Here is a 14,249-nt window from a genome sequence, read left to right as displayed (position 1 = left end):
GCTTTCCTTCTCAGTGTTATAAATCTACCTTTTCTGTTGTAAGACAAGAAGCAGGACAGGTAGGGGTCAACAGTAGGAAAATGTGCAGTGAGGGAAAAAAAATTAATACCTAAGGGAGAAAATGAGGTAAAATAACAAACAACCTGCAAGCTATCCACAGACTGGTCTGCAGTAGTTCAGAATTTCGCAACTCTGAAAATCGTACTGAAGGGGAAACTTTAGGGGGGCTCAGTGCCAGCAGTAAGACTAATAATTAATAATAATTACACATCTGGTCAAAGGCCAATGGTATAGTAAGGTTACATAATTAACCTGGACAGCAGCATAGAGTGGGGACAAGAAAAGGTATATAAAGGTCTTAATTAATGCCACTTACAATGCTATTAATAATGTATGATCAGCTATTTAAATATTAATATATTTTATTACTTTCTCTTTTTTTTTAACATATTGCTTAGAAGGAAATAAGATCATCTCTGCCTACAATAGATCATATATAAAAGTTAATGCTAGATTTTCAACCCTGTATGGGAAGACACACAGGTCTCGACATTCTGATTCAAATTCTTATAAATGTCTTCAATTTCAGTTGTGTGAATTATGTCTTTTAGGTCTTTAGATAGATAAAAGAACTGGAAGCATCATGCTTAGTTGCTAACCTAATTAATAGTTTTTTTTTTTTTTTAATAGAAAGTACAGATAAATAAACTAGTTTGTTCTAGAGTAGCAGTGTTGCATGGAGTAACTCCAATAGATACTGGTTTAAATTGAAAACAGTTGTGAAAGGGGAAATCAGCTATCAGTCTCAAGTTACTACTACTGTAACTGGAAACAACTTTACAAGTACATTTGGATAATTCATATTATTTTGCCAACACTTTGAAGTTACACTTTCCTCCTTCATTCCTTAAGTCAGCAAGAAACGGTTATTAAAGGCATCTCTTAAAAAAAATGAAACTGTCAAGATGTGGCTTTGAAATCTTTGAAAAGACGCCTGTAACATATAATGTGCTATAAGCACGTCTATTAAATCATGGCTCTTGTGGTTCTAACACAGAAATACCAGAAAAGAATTCTTTTCACATAGGATCAGTAGCAAGACAATAATGGGAAACATTTGGGCTGAAGGTAAAAGTTGGCTAAAGCAAGCTCCTTTCCATCTGCTTGTTATCAGCAGTTATAAGAGCAAGGCAGGTGACCCATAAATTTTGTTTAAATGACAGACTTTTGTTTGTGACTGTGTCACAATGAAGGGTCTTTTTTCAGCTTTATAGAGATATTGTCCAGGAGTTCAAAATTAAATAGCAGCTGTTAGTAAAGAAGAGAGCAGTGCTGGGAGAAACTAAAATGTTTTTTCCATGTTGGAAAAAGAAAAATACTAAAAAAATAGTCTTCAGAATTTGCCAGACATTGTTGTGCTAGAAGATGAGAAAAAGACTGAAATCAATAAAGGAATTGATCAGCTAACTTCCCCTGTCCCAGGTAAGCAAAGAAAAGTGAATGCACTGGGAAAGACAGTGAGGAGAAAAATTTATTTAGTTGCGCAAATAAATCCAAAAGGAGGGGGCAGACACTGGAGAACATTCTATACAGTATTGAAAGACACAAACCAAGGATTGAGAGGTAAAACTAAACAAGTTCACACCAGAAAAATGTACAGATATTTAACAGTGAATGCACTTACACACTTAAGTGCACTTGTGATAGGCATGGCGGGATGTCTATCTCTGAATGTGCTCGGCGCATCTCAGGAAGTTGCATTGTCTGCACAGGAGTTGTAAGACTCCAACTGGGAATGAATGAAATTCCATCGCCCCCATTAAGGACGAAGTCAAGGTGGAACTGCAAATGGTTTCTCTGACCTCAACAATCATTGAAATTATAAAACTGTTAGATTAGGTTGCTGATATAATTGTCTGGGTCTCTTGGACATTTCAATTTATTTTATTATCTTTTAAAGTATACATAGGCTTTTTAATTCAATATGTCACTTATGACTTACTATAGCTGGGATAAATACAGTAATTAACCCGTGTTTATTTTTCAAGACACAGGTTCTCTAAAAACAATTTTTTTTAATTATTATTATTTTTATTTTTTTTCCTGTAGAATGTAAGTACTGGTTGGCATTCAGTAACTACAATGTGACAAAAACCTTTGAGATCCTTTAAAGACATTCTCTATGCTGCATCTTCTTTTAAATATTTTATCATCAAGAATGCTAGCAAATTGCTAAATCAATTAAATATTTGTTAATTAACAATGATAGAGAAAAAAAACAACTTATGTAATTATAAGCAAATTAAAAACAATGGAATTATATTAATGCTAAAGATTGGCATTCTTCCCAGAGTTGTAAGTTTGATTTTACTTGCCTTTTTAAAGCTAAATTCTTTCCCTGCAATGCATCCAACAAATTTCTTGATGCTTGTTTTGTCACCAGGGGTTCTGCAGATGTAGGAAAAGTAAAGTACTCTTGCAAAGATATGTCATGTGGCCTAACCAAGTAGATGTAATGATCTGAAATTCTTTAATTAATTTCTAGGACAGACAACAACAAAACAAAAACTAAACTAAAAAAAATTTTAAGAAATCTTAGACAGACTTCACATGAGATTACATTCACAGATGATCTACCAAACGTTTAGGGCAAATGGGGGTGTATATATGTTTTTCCACTGAAATGAAAAATGAAACCTATGTATGAAGTTATGACTTAGATCTTGAGTTCAAGGCTGTGCAATTACAGGGTTTTAGTCTGTCCCATCAAACAGTTCTGTAAATCAGACAACAATACAAATCACCTCTATTTTCATGATTGTCCAGGATAGTTCAACTTTGAGGAAAATTATACAGACTGATGTCTCCTGTGGTTTCAGCTAGAAATGAGGAAACTCCACCTTTGTGTTTGTCCTGAGATTTAGGAGAACCTAAGGGCTTGAGTAACTGTAAACTGTTGGCAAAAGAATTTAACTCATTCTTTGGTAAAGCCTCATCCTTTGCAAACTGAAAGAAGAGGAACACTAAGGAGTTGAAACATCACAATTTGATTTAGCCTTGTATAACAGAACTTCACAAACTTTGACAAAGAAATCAAATTCAGAAAAGTGCAGACAAGGTGCACGAGAGAAGATGGAGGAATAAATGATTGCTCTTCAGTAGGGACTTACATCTTTAAAACTTGCCTCTACTAAGGGGAAGAATTGATTTGTCAGTGCAGAATGAAGGTGTGATCAGAATGACGAGATCGAATACACAGACGGCTTGGTTCTGCACTATGATGGAGCAGCACCTGATTTGTTGGTATTCTCTTCTTGTGCTGGTGTGTTGCACACTTTAATACACATATAAAACAGAAAAATAGAGAACGCCAACAAAATTGCTCTTACTTGAAAATGAAGAGGCATTAACAGAAACAAGGAGAGCACAGGCTGACTTTGTGTTCCTGCAAGTCAGCCATCAGCCAGAACTCCTCTCCCACAGCATTAATAATATTTCTTCAGGGATCACTCTCTGTTGCTAATGCGGCTGTACTGGTTCCACACTTTCCTAAAGAAAAGTCTGTGGGCAGCCGAAGGAGGAAGATGTTGGCTACAAAGAGCAGTGATTAGTCAATGGCTGGGAGAAAAGGTCAACCACGTGAACTGCCAGGCTTAACACAGTTTTAACCAACGAGATCCTGTTACGCAGAAGGTGAAAGTCAGTGATCCAGGGCTTTACTTTGGCATAATCCATGTATTTATTAATTAAAAGGCAGCTGCAGAATGTGGGAAGAAATTCAGCTGCTCTTTTCCTTTGGTCCTCACAGGCTCTCATGCTACCTGGCTTGTCCTCATGTTCTCCCTCATTTCAGTGCCAGTCTTGCTTTCCTTGCACTGTTTTCTTCCATTTTGTTTGCTCACAACCTTCCCTCGTGTCCTTCTTTTCTGTGCTGTTCCTCCTAACCCTTATTCTTCCCCTCCTTACTCAAATATATTTCTTCATCTTCTATTGTATAACTACAGTTCTCTGGTCTCTTTCCTTTGGTTTCTGGTGCCTTTTACTTTTCTCCCTGCCTGTCAGCAGCATTAACATATGAAGCTTGATGAAATAAAAACAAACCTGCTGATAGGCCATGCCAGTCAGTGGCTTGATGCAATTAAATACTAATTCAGATTCATATTTGTGACGGTTTGCAACCAATCAAATCCCAAGGCCACTTTGTCCTTTAGATAGTTATGCAACACTCTCCTTAACAACAATGTAAAAGGCATGTAGCTATATGTATTTCCATGATGAAAGATAAGTTGTCTTGCTAAAAGCATTTTAGTCTCACTGGGACTTTGCTTGGAGACCTTCAGAGACAGTGGTGTTCCACTGCAGCCCAACTATCTATTCATCCTGAATCCTCAAAGAAAATTAGCACTTTTTTTTTTTTTTTTTTTTTTTTTTTTTCCCTTAAAGCAAGTAGACAGCTGGTTATAAATTATCATAAAAAGGATGTGGAGCTGAAGCTCCCTGGTGAGATGACAGGGCTGTATATTCCCATCATTGCTTTCCCACATCATACAGAGCCATTGTTTTGGGCTTTTACAATTCAAGACCAGATTTTGTTTGCCTATACAGCTCAGTCAACTGTGAGGACAAGTAGTTACCTGCATGGTTATACCCATACAACAGACAATTTTCAATTAAAAAAATGTGTAAAAATGTCCTAACTCTGCACCTTATTCTCCTTACAACAGAAGAAGAACAGCAGCAGTGGAATAAGGCATATTTATGCTGGTAGCCAATTATTCCCACGAGGAAGAGATGCATATCTTCACTTACAGTGGTACAATGAAAGCAACACAGATTTGAAGCCCAGAGAAGCCCTCAGTCAAGATATAGTAGCCTCAGTTACACCTAGAATTTTCCCTGCTCAAACCATGAAGGAATTGTCCATTCATTTTAAAACAAATCTAAAATTCAGCAGAAATTGTTGGGGACACCGTGAGCACACTAGTCTCAATTTCATCTTGGTATCAAGAAGTTGAACTTGTGAGCTACAGTTAGAAAAAAAGGTGCTCTAGTTTTGACTCTAAAACACAGTTGTTGTTGGTGGTGGAAAAACAAGATAGTTTTTCCTTACAGAACTTATGACTTTCTTAACCCTCTTGAGCAATCTAGAGATTGATGATATCTAGTTATCTATTCTTGCCTATGCTTAAACCTGATGAAATTTTAAGTTTTTCTGTGTTCTTGGTTGTGTGTATTTATGTGTGCTAAAGACCTTCTGAAGACCTAATGCTCATCATCTCCACTCAAGAAGAGTTACAGCTAGTCTAAGCAACCTAGAAAAATGTCTGTCCATGCTGTGATATGCAACTTTGCACTGCAGTAAAATCATGCAGGCATTATGTGTGCTGACCCCATCCTTCGGTCTGGCTCCCTGTACATCAAAATCACAGCAAACACAGTGCACCATATATCAGCACAGAGATCCTGAAGAAAGACACCTGTTCAATACCAGTGTTCAATCTCCTGAGTTAAAAAACCAAAACAATGCATTCAGAGAGGTATGATTTTATAAATATGGTTTATTAATCTGGCAGGCTGTTATGTTTGAGGTTAAAAGGAATCCCTCTGTCTCACATGGGTATTGATAAAAAAATGTCATTACAAAAGGCACCCTTGCACAGTCTGGTAAGAAAATTGTTTTATTGTGCATAGTAATTACCTACTAGAGAATGTACTCAGCAATCCTCTGTACTGCTGATGGACGTACTCACATTTTCACCTATTCTTACAAGCAGCCTGCTTGATTTAATTAGGCTGAAATCTTTATGAACTCCTATTTTAGTTGTGTATCAATGACTTTAAATATCAACTAAAACCAGCTGCATCATAATGTGAGATTAACTGGGTATGATGTTGCATAAGATAACCCAGATAATTAAACCATAAATGCAGTATACCTGTCTACAGGAACAGCAAGAAAAACAAAATAAAACAGCTTAGTATTTCACGATACAGTGGAATGGAAATGAATGACAAATTGGGAAAGATTGCTACTAACTTATGTGCATATTTTAAGCCTGAATTTTGAGAAGTAATAAGCATGTAACTAAAACATTTCTACCAAATCACTGAAGACTGCTAACAATACTATAACTATTTAACAGAAAGAGAACATCAATGTCCAGAGGTTAAATATCTGATTATTTTTAGCTTGACATTGTAGAGAAAAAGCAAATTAATAACCTGATGGTTTTAGAGTTTGCAGAATCTTGAATATATTTTGGCAATTTATTATTAATAGGGTAAATACAATTTCAAAAATATCTTCACAGTATACTCAAGGATATTCTTGCATATCCTTCTCAAAGCCTTTCTCATGTTTTTGCCCCTTGCACCTATTAATATAGACTTTGAGATTTATTTATCTGTATCAGCAGATAAATTCAAGAATTGAAAGAGAACGGGTCTACAATATCCTTGTTAAGATACCAACCTGGGATTTGTTTGTGTCCTTCCAGACAGATGCCAATTAAAAGAAAAAAAAAAGGAAAAAAGAAGGAACAATAGCAAAGGACTGATTGACAAGTGGTATCGAAAAAGAGTTCCTTCGAATATTTTATGAAAAGGACACTAGATTTCATTAAATTCTGTTTTCAAAAACTGTTTCTATCAAAAAAAATGCATTCAGAAAAATTAACTGTTTCTGTCCTGCAGATCACGTACCCAAATTCAGAGTTCACGTTCATGGCAGGCAGCCTCTTTCTCTCTTGTCCTATCTGCAATAGGAAGATAAGAGGCAAGTGGAAAGGTCTTGCATCATTATTATATGCAAAAAGTAAAAGTATTTGTACAGGGCTGGGTGCATTTTTAAGGACCAGCTTAAAAAACATAATTGCTTTAACTGCAGATACAATGACGATTGTGCTATCTAGGCTACACAGGTGGAAAAAAAAGAGTTCTCAGAAAACTGTTCAAAAATCTTTCTATTTTGCAAGCTCTACAGTGAGCCTTCTCATCTTGGAAGTTTCCTTAACTACTTCTAATGGCATAACACTTCAGATCACTCCTATCAGCTGGAGGCCACCAAAGAGCAATGAAAGTTAACACAGCAGAAGATTCTGTCTCAGATAACCTTTTTTGCTGTAAATACCCTTTGCTTCAAGTATGTGGAAGTTTTACTCAGGTATGGTGACCTGGCAGTTGTGCAGCAGGAGTGGATTTGGAGGGGCAGAAGAAGTCTTTTCAAGGAGAATCTCACACAGCCGTGGTAGTTGGAGCCACCAAAAATATCACAGATCTAGATGCAGATAGGAAAACACAGTGTGCAATTCTCTTCAGAGAAAGTGGCCAAGACAAGGTAAATCTACCTACCTAGATCCAACCTCATTAAAAACTGAGGATGAAAGACAATGTGGGAATCCTACTGTGTTAAAGGTTAAAGAGCCTGCACCATTATTCTTGCTCAATACAGAGTTGCAGGTGAGGACAGGATAAACATGATGGATGTTATGGAGTCTCCTTCTCAATCTCACTGCTGATTTCCTACCTGCAATCCTTCCTTCCTGATGGAAGGAAACTAGCAGAACAGTTTGCTTCCCCCATCTATGTCATAAGCAGGAAAATAAAGCAAGGATATATGAATTGGACTGAAAGGAGATGAGAAAGGTGGGAGTGGATGGCAGGAGAATCTCAGCGAGTAGTTAGTGGTGTCTGCAGCCAACAGACAGTCTGGCAGTCTGGGTCCAGGCTGAAGCAAATCACAATACGCTTTGGGCAGGAAAATTCACAGACTAGAGAAACTACTTGGGCCGTAACTTGACATTTCATGCAGTTTGGATTTGGTTACATTGTATGTCATGTTGCTGTTATGAGCTACCCAAGTTGAGAACCCAGAAGATTAACCTCCTCCTTAGCAGGGATATTATGAAGTGGCTGATAATATTTCACTATAGCATTCATGTATAGCGTTGGTATCAAGTATAAAGGGAACTTCCACGGGTGGAACTTCCACGGGTGGAAAAGACTCCAGCCAGGAATCTCATCCCACTTCTTTGCCTGGGGCTATCTAGTCCTATAGGCAGTGCTAAATCCCCACTATAAATGTGATGACACAGAGGAAGGAAACTTCAGTTAACATTTAGCTGAAGCTTCAGGGTGGGTGTCAGCAAATTCACAGTTCCCAAGAGCTGACAGATAACATGGATTCATTTTTCCCTCTAAAAAACAGATAAATGGGAAAACTCCTTACACCACTAAGACATCTGTACCTATAGGGATGCTTTTGGATGTTGGCAGAGATGGCTTTCTAGATTTTTCTTTGAGTTTTGGTCTTTGATTCTATCCTTTCCACATCATTTCCTCTGATTGTCATTTCATAGTTCACAGAACCCAGAATAATTCAGGTTTGTCAGGGCTAGCTGGAGATCTGTACTTAAACCTCCAGCTCATAAACAGGTCCACTTAGATTAGGTCACTCGTAATAATAAAATATTATTAATACATAATTAATATAATTAATATATTATATTATAATATTATATTATTATATTATTAATATTAAATAATAAAGGACATCCCATTATTTGACAAGGGTGGAGGTTACACAAGTTCACTGGACTTACACAATTTCATTGCACAAGCTGTTCTAAGATTTGATCATCTGCATGTTGAAAAAGTTAAAATAAAGAAAAAGAAAGAAAGAAAGAAAGAAAAGAAAGAAAAAGTAAAAAAGAAAGACTATTTGTTTTTTAACCCATTATACAATTTTCTCCATTATACAATTTGAACTCTCAAAGACTGACTTCAAATCCCAAGCTACCATAGTGGCAGTCTTGTTAATTCAGTTATAAATATTCAATTTCTAAAGACGTTTTTGGTTTGTAGGAGAGCTCTGTGTCTCAGTCCATATAATGTTGTTACCCTGACAGGTTTGTATCTGAGGAAAAGTATTACTGTGCACATCAGCAAATATATTTTTCCTTGTCCCACCTGTAAAAACAGCATCAGCTTTATCTGCCACTTTTGTGGCATTCTATGTCTTTTCCAAATCCTTCTGATAAATTTTCCTGGATCAGTGTAAGCCATGCACTGTAGAAATGATCCATGTCTAATGAAACAAGTAGTACAGCTGACTATTTTCAGCTAAAGGATAGGGCTCTGGAAATCAATTTATGGAGTAGAGGCTGCAAGGGTCTGAGTATATCACCTGTGCCCATCCTGGGTTTATTTTCTAGAAAGACTATACCATGAAGGGGAAAAAAAAAAAAGATTAAAATAAAATAAAATAATAAAAGCATGTAACTCCTAAGGGGGTGGATAAGGTTCTTCTATTTATCTCAGTGGCCTTTACAAATATCAGTCCGTCTCATTGCTTTCCTTTTATAAACAGGCAAGATAGAGCACTATAATCTATTAAAGACCTCCTTGCAAATCCAGAATAGATGTAAGATTACTACATCTCAGCCCTATGGTCTCCACACTAGGCCTCAAAACGTCCTTTAATTCAGTTGAAGAGCAAGATCCATAACTGAAACTGTGATTGAAGAGAGAACAAACCACGTGGGATACAAAGTGAGAACGGAGGGTACGGTCAGATAATCATCTCTGATCATTGCCTATGTCCCTTTTTCATAACAATAGCAGTGAACCTTTACATGAGAAAATAGGTGGCTTTATTTTGCAGTCCGTTAATCTGACAGCCTGGGTACCTTAAATTAGCATGTCTCAGGGAAGTGGATGATAACCACCAACAGAAGAAGAAACTGTTGATTTCTTAGTAGAACCAATAAAAATGTGCTAACTACTGTTCATCTGACCACTCCTTACCACAAGGAATAACAACACGTCCCGATGAATATCACTTGTACTTGCTTGGGGAAATATTCCTACCTAGGTATATCGTCTCCTCACTGAAATTCAGTAGTGTCAAGGGCTCCCACAGCTTGAGAAGCACCTTTAATAAAAATGATCAATGACTGCTGCTGTTTCATGTCTCCATCAACCCCCTATTTGTAATAAGCAAAACAGAGCTCACTTTTATAGAATGTATTTCAACTTTAGGGTCTTTGAGGACAGGGCACCGGCAAAACAATAGCCTTGATTCAGTAGGTGCCCTAGAGGGGTTCCCTGTGTGTTTATTATGGAAGCTCAACATGCCCAGTGTGCAACCAAAGATTATTTTTCTTCCAAAGGCCAGGCTTGCATGGAATTCTGCTAATTAAATGCACTGTAGAAATGTCAGCCTTTACCCTCTTACTATATATATAGCACCCTTTGTCCTTGATATAATGATTTTAAAATGTTCTGCAGACATCATTTGATAGAATAATAAGATATTATTATTGAATCTTTATGTCTCCTTTTGTTCCAGGACCATTGACCTTGCTTCCCCAATACAGAGGTCTTTCTACCAGGCTAATCACACTGATATGTGAGTACCTCACAGGAGATCCTTACGTGGCAACATTTCTGCAGGAACTCCAAACTGGCCAGACATACTGATCCATTTATTATCCTTGTTCATTTCTGCAAGGTTATAAAACAATTCATATTTCAAATGTAAATCTCCATCCTGGCAGCATGGGGGTAGATACGTGGTTCTGATAACTTAAATTCGCCCCACTTCTGAGAGTCCTATATATAGGTAGTTGTGGACATGATTTACTATCAAATAGTAACCACTGGAAGTGAGGATGAACAGATCCCCCATTCACTCCGTGAGATATGTAGTACAGATTAATGTCTTTGAAAAACTGAATCACTATGGGAACAACCTTTCATTTATGTTCTTTGCTTTCATTTGCTAGTACAAAGTATTAATACTGTATGTTTTAGCCATGGACAACCAGATATCAACACATCTTCCAATAATTTTTTTTTTTCCTTGACTGACTGTGTTGTACAGACATATCTATAAATACTCATACACACAGCAGGGTATGTACCATACATCTGGCTGGGAATGTTTACCCCCAGCACAATACCAATTTTAATATCATCTTGGCTTGTTTCCATTGCTGTCAAAAAGTCTAGGTTAGGTTGATAGTTGTTTTTAAAAAAGGAAACAGTACAATTTTTGCCAATTGAGTTTTGTCCCTCCTTTTTAGAAAGTCCTGATACTTATGGGCTTTTTGTTCCAGGAATGAGGAAGAGCAAATTCTGATACAAAAACTGGAGATATGGAGATATTTCATGGTATCACCAACATCCTTTTCGTATCTGCATGTCTGACAAAATAGCCAACTGCTCCATTTTACCATTCACAGTCTTTTCATTACTTCTATTTTTTATTTTTTTGATAGGAAAACAGAGTGCTCCACTATTGACCTGCCACACTTCTCGTTTGTCCTGAAAAAAACTTGTTTTTCCCTCTAACACAGTCAAGAAGCTTAGGCTATTCTTTCTTTTTATTGAAATATCTCTGGGAATCCCCAAAAGAAAAAGAAAAGAGGCTTGATATAATGACATTATTCATAGAATCATAGAATGGTTTGGGTTGGTTTGAAGTGAACTTAAAGGTAATGTAATTCCAACTTCCCTGCCATGGGCAGGGACATGTCCCCCCAGCCCAGACTGCCCCTTCCAGCCTGGCCTTGGACACTTCCAGGAACGGGACACCCACAGCTCCTCTAGGCAACATTCCAGTGCCTCACCACCCTTGTAGTAAAGAACTTCTTCCTAATGTCTAATGTAAACCTACATTTTTTTTTTTTTTAAGTTTATAACCATTACACCCTTGTTATTCCCCATTCACCCTTATTATTGCTATACCAGTCTCTAGCAAATCAGTGAGCTACAGTCAGAGATATAAAAAATCCTTAAAACACATTTATTTTAATAAAGACATACCAAGAACAACCCATCTGTCACTGTTAAAATGTGTATTTTCAAGAACTTGCCCTAAGCTGCAAGAATTCAGGATCTTCTCATTACTATATAAACACCATAATCTGAAATATATAATTATAGCCTGGACCAAGGGAAGAATACAAGCATACAATTCTTGTTCAAAACCAGTGGAAAAGTGGAAAATCAGTACATATGTGAAATATAAAGCTATACTTTGAAGCTCTCTCTGAATAAAGACATTCTCCTCTGCTGGGCTTCAAAAACAGAAATGTTATAAGACTCTTAACCCTGTCCTTACAAGTCAGGTAACTATAGCTTTTGTTAATTTGTTTCTATACTTTGAAATGTGGAGTTGCTGACTGTAAGTTGTAGAAATAAACTTAATTGTGTTCCTACATCTTTTCTGTGGCTGCTTAAAACCTTGATGTATGTATCACTTTAAGAACATTTCAGATTTCTATTGATTTTCTTTTTTTACTTCCCAAAATACCGTGGGATTTGCAGTCATTTGAAAAACCAACGTACAGTATTCTGTGGCTGACAAGTTCTATTTATTATTTGTTAAGCACAAATAATGTTATATGGGAGATAATACAGTTCTAAAAGGCATCTTATGCAGCATCATTAGATGAGTCAAAAGTAGTAGATCCACATGGTATTGTAAAATCAGTGGTGTTACGCTCATTCAGCAAAAGTGTTGGTGGAAGTCAAGATAAATTTGTCAATTTGGAAGTCAATATAGAGTTTGTACATGTTGTGAAGAAAGTGTTATCTTTGCACTGGGAGTGCAGAAGATAAAAAAGGTGAGTTTTGTTGGTGAGTTGGAAATGATCATGAAAGATTGAATAAAGGCTCTGTAGTCAAGAATAAATTATGTTAAGGAGTATATGAGCTGTCATGAAATTATATGTGGATTATTTCTTACACTTCAAATGAACTTCCAGAACAGCACATTAACATGACAATATCATTTATTCAAGCTTTGGGAACCTTGTATTTCTTGTCTTGATTCAATCACTTTGGTTAAATCTCTTGTTATCAATACAGAAAAAAATGGATTTTTCAAGTGATCACAATTTATTAAACAATAAATTTAAAATGACACTCCAAATTTAGTTCTGTGGGTTTTGCTCTTTTCATTTCTTTAAAGAAAAAAGCATGAAATCAAGAGACAAATAATGATGCTCTGTAATATCACAAGAAATGTCTTGATTTATCAACTCCACTGAACTATAAATGCACACTGAAAGAAAATGATAGATGTATAAATCCCATACACATAATAGACTAAAAGTTTTATTTTTTTTTCTCTCATTTTTACACATAAATCTAAGAAACAATGATGGTGTACTTACATAATTCAGATCCTCATTTTTCTAAGAATAGAAAGCACTCAAGTCATGTGTCAGAATAACTCGGGTGGTGTCTTCTCAATCCCCTTTTTGTGTTCACCATCCACAAAAATCAGTGCACCACTGCAATGGTCCAGCCATTCTCACTACAGAAAAGGAGCCAGGTGTTGTGTGTCAGAAAAGACTGGCATGGATTTGTAAAGGTTGTTTGCATGGCAGCTGTCAGGATATTCCTTGTAGGAGACTTCAAAATTCCAAAGACCTGGACAAACTCCCCCTATCTGTGAGTACTTAAGTATCTACAAAAAAAAAAAAAAAAGTAGTAAAGTACCTACACTTGCTGCTCAGGACGCTGGTTGGCCGAGTCCCTTGGGAGGCGGTTCTGAAGGGCAGAGGAGTCCAGGAAGGCTGGGCGCTCCTCAAGAAGGAAATCTTAACGGCACAGGAGCGGTCCGTCCCCACGTGCCCAAAGACGAGCCGGCGTGGAAGAAGACCGGCCTGGCTCAACAGAGAGTTGCGGCTTGTGCTTAGCAGGAAAAAGAGGGTTTATAATCTTTGGAAAAAAGGGCAGGCCACTGAGGAGGACTACAAGGATGTAGCGAGGCTGTGCAGGGAGAAAATTAGAAAGGCCAAAGCTCATCTGGAGCTCAACCTGGCTACTGCCATTAAAGACAACAAAAAATCCTTTTACAAATATATCAATGTGAAACGGAGGACTAAGGAGAATCTCCATCCTTTACTGGATGCGAGGGGAAACCTGGTTACTAAGGATGAGGAAAAGGCTGAGGTGCTTAATGCCGCCTTTGCCTCAGTCTTTAGCGGCAATACTGGTTGTTCTCTGGATACCCAGTGCCCTGAGCTGGCGGAAGGGGATGGGGAGCAGGATGTGGCCTTCGCTATTCATGAGGAAATGGTTGGCGACCTGCTAAGGAGCTTGGATGTGCGCAAGTCGATGGGGCCCGATGGGATGCACCCGAGGGTACTGAAAGAACTGGCAGAGGAGCTGGCTGAGCCGCTTTCCATCATTTATCGGCAGTCCTGGCTATCGGGGGAGGTCCCAGTTGACTGGCG

General features: G+C 37.4%; 1 protein-coding gene across 12 annotated transcripts in view; it reads right to left on the bottom strand.

Annotated features, from left to right (window-relative positions):
• The window catches only part of TENM4 (teneurin transmembrane protein 4), an 879,437-nt gene that overhangs the window by 487,759 nt on the left and 377,429 nt on the right, over nucleotides 1-14,249 (bottom strand). For 3 of the 12 annotated variants that reach the window (XM_040544433.1, XM_040544442.1, XM_040544434.1), the window contains exon 2: nucleotides 13,182-13,324. The exons of the other annotated variants lie outside the window; for them this stretch is intronic. The gene's annotated coding sequence lies outside the window, so the exon portion shown is untranslated. The remainder of the gene's footprint in view (nucleotides 1-13,181; nucleotides 13,325-14,249) is intronic. 12 annotated transcript variants of the gene reach the window in all.

The sequence above is a fragment of the Cygnus olor genome, chromosome 1 (genome assembly GCF_009769625.2).
Source record: "Cygnus olor isolate bCygOlo1 chromosome 1, bCygOlo1.pri.v2, whole genome shotgun sequence".
Classification (NCBI taxonomy): domain Eukaryota; kingdom Metazoa; phylum Chordata; class Aves; order Anseriformes; family Anatidae; genus Cygnus; species Cygnus olor.
Note: the sequence above shows the minus strand (reverse complement) of the source record. Positions and strands in the feature narration are given on the sequence as shown.